Source organism: Aegilops tauschii, chromosome 5, assembly GCF_002575655.3.
Source record: "Aegilops tauschii subsp. strangulata cultivar AL8/78 chromosome 5, Aet v6.0, whole genome shotgun sequence".
Taxonomy (NCBI): Eukaryota; Viridiplantae; Streptophyta; class Magnoliopsida; order Poales; family Poaceae; genus Aegilops; species Aegilops tauschii.
The window spans coordinates 446590890-446593827 of record NC_053039.3 but is presented as its reverse complement, the minus strand read 5'-3'; the positions used below and the strand labels follow the sequence as shown (position 1 = coordinate 446593827).

General features: G+C 40.0%; 1 non-coding gene across 1 annotated transcript; it reads left to right on the top strand.

Moving 5' to 3' along the window:
* Positions 1 to 2164: 2164 nt before the first annotated feature.
* On the top strand, positions 2165 to 2251 carry TRNAS-GGA (transfer RNA serine (anticodon GGA)). Its single transcript has one exon. It is a non-coding gene; the product is annotated as a tRNA-Ser (tRNA).
* The last annotated feature ends 687 nt before the right edge of the window (positions 2252 to 2938 follow it).

Genomic DNA, 2938 nt, shown 5'->3' with positions numbered 1-2938 from the left:
GTTCTTGTACGCATCATCTCTTGTCACGAGTAGCTTCATATAGCCTTGTCATGCGTCATACTTGGTTGACCATCATGCCTTGTTCATGTGTGGTGTGTTTACCTTGTTGTGTGCTTCTTCTCGATAGTTCCCGTGTCGTTGCGATCGTGAGGATTCGTTCGCCTTCGTGGCTTCATCTTCTTCATGGATTCGTTCTTTTTCCTAGCGGGATTTCAGGCAAGATGACCGTCACCTTGCATCTCATTACTATCATTGCTATGCTAGTTGCTTCGTTCTATCGCTTTGCTGCGCTACCTATTCACTTGCTCTTCAAGCCTCCCAATTTGCCATGAACCTCTAACCTTTGCCACCCTTCCTAGGAAACTGTTGTTTGGCTATGTTACCGCTTTGCTCAGCCCCTCTTATAGCGTTGCTAGTTGCAGGTGAAGATGAAGATTGCTCCATGTTGGATTATGTTTATGTTGGGATATCACAATATCTCTTATATATTATTAATGCATCTATATATTTGGTAAAGGGTGGAAGGCTCGGCCTTATGCCTGGTGTTTTGTTCCACTCTTGCCGCCCTATTTTCCGTCATACCGGTGTTATGTTCCTTGATTTTGCGTTCCTTACACGGTTGGGTGATTTATGGGACCCCCTTGACAGTTCGCTTTGAATAAATCTCTTCCAGCAAGGCCCAACCTTGGTTTTACCATTTGCCCAGCCTATTTCTTTTCCCTAGGGAGTCGCTCTCTCGAGGGTCATCTTATTTTACCCCCCCCCCCCGGGCCAGTGCTCCTCGGAGTGTTGGTCCAAACTAGAGCCACTTGCAGCGCCACCTCGGGGAAACCTGAGGTCTGGTTTTAGTTGTACGTAGTGTTCATCCGGTGTTGCCCTGAGAACGAGATATGTGCAGCTCCTATCAGGATGTCGGTGCATCGGGCGGTCTTGCTGGTTTTGTTTTACCATTGTCGAAATGTCTTGTAACCGGGATTCCGAGACTGACCGGGAGAAGGAATATCCTTCGTTGACCGTGAGAGCTTATAATGGGCTAAGTTGGGACACCCCTGCAGGGTATTATCTTTCGAAAGCCGTGCCCGCAGTTATGTGGCAGATGGGAATTTGTTAATATCCGGTTGTAGAGAACTTGACACTTGACCTTAATTAAAACGCATCAACCGCGTGTGTAGCCGTGATGGTCTCTTCTCGGCGGAGTCCGGGAAGTGAACACGGTTTCTGGGTTATGTTTGACGTAAGTAGGAGTTCAGGATCACTTCTTGATCATTGCTAGTTTCACGACCGTTCCTTTGTTTCTCTTCTCGCTCTCATTTGCGTAAGTTAGCCACCATACATGCTTAGTCGCTGCTGCAACCTCACCACCTATCCATTCCTTTCCCTTTAAGCTTGGCTAGTCTTGATACCCATGGTAATGGTATTGCTGAGTCCTCGTACCATCTCTATAATAAGTAAATGCCTTTTTTTCTCCTGAGGTTGTCGGAATTATTCGCAATAAAATATTGGCTACAATTGAGGAGGTCTTATCAATGAAATTTCCATTTACACGGGATCTAGGCATAATTCCCAACCCATTCTATATAGAATTGTTTTCATTCCTTCACAAAATAACATAAAAACAAACACATTCCATTCTTATAATTATAAATAGATTGATCCATATGCTCTACTCTAAATCCATATGCTTTAAATGGATAAGACAGATATGGATTTTCCGCTCAGCTCAAATTGTATCCTTTTCCTTCTGCTTGGACACGAAGAGATATGAAATATTTGACTAAGACTGGATTTCATTCCACTTTCCTATTTCTGAACAACAACTTATGTTATCAACTATTTCGTGTTTTCAAAGTTATTAATTGTCTCATACCCTATTTATGTTATCAACTATTTGACTAAAACAGAATTCTAAGGTTTCTTTATTTTATTATGCAATAAGAAGAATTCTTCCATTTTATTTTTCTTTAGTTGCGAGAAAACCCAAATTAAAACTTTTATTTTATAACGAGCGCAATTTCTAGTAAAAAATCATGTATCCTTCCACTTAGATCAAAAGGAATTTTTCCAATAGAACTATGGAACCCCCGAGTAGTTGCGGTTGTACCTGTACTACAGGAATAAGAAAACTCACTATTCACTCAGTTTATTTTCCATAATAAGTTATGTAGGAGAGATGGCCGAGCGGTTCAAGGCGTAGCATTGGAACTGCTATGTAGACTTTTGTTTACCGAGGGTTCGAATCCCTCTCTTTCCGTTTTTCTTAATTCATCAACGTTAAGGATCACAATGTATCAAATCAAATAACAATTTTTTCCAGCAATAATATAATATCTTATATTATCTTATTTTGATTTAATAGAAATTAGAAATTATCTATAGCAAATTACTATGGTATGTAAAATACACATAGTGGAAAATAGGAAAAAGGATCCTAATCCTAGGGTTAATCAATTTTAGCTAGTTGATGGGAAAATACAAATTAATGGTAATGGTCTTAGGGAGATTTAGTTCGGGGAAAGGGGAAGGGGAAGAAAAGTATATGAACCTTTTTTCGTTAAGTTCAAGTCTGACGAGAGTAATATTCTACAACTAACAACTCATTTATTTTGAGACCGACCCACTTCCTATCTAGGATTTTATTTACTAGTCCTTTATATTCCAACGTGTCAATCGCCAAATGCTTTGGCAATTTCCCCAGGTCCGATGAAGCAATATAATTTTGAACCAGACCTTTTGATCTTTGGTTATCTTTCGTAGTAATAATATCTCGAGGTTTGCAACGAAAACTTGGTATATTGACTATACGACCATTAACTAAAATATGTCTATGGTTGACTAATTGGAGGGCCCCAGGAATGGTTGAAGCCATACCCAATCGAAAAAGGATATTATCCAAACGCATTTCAAGTAATTGTAGTAAAACCTGGCCTGTTAACCTCTT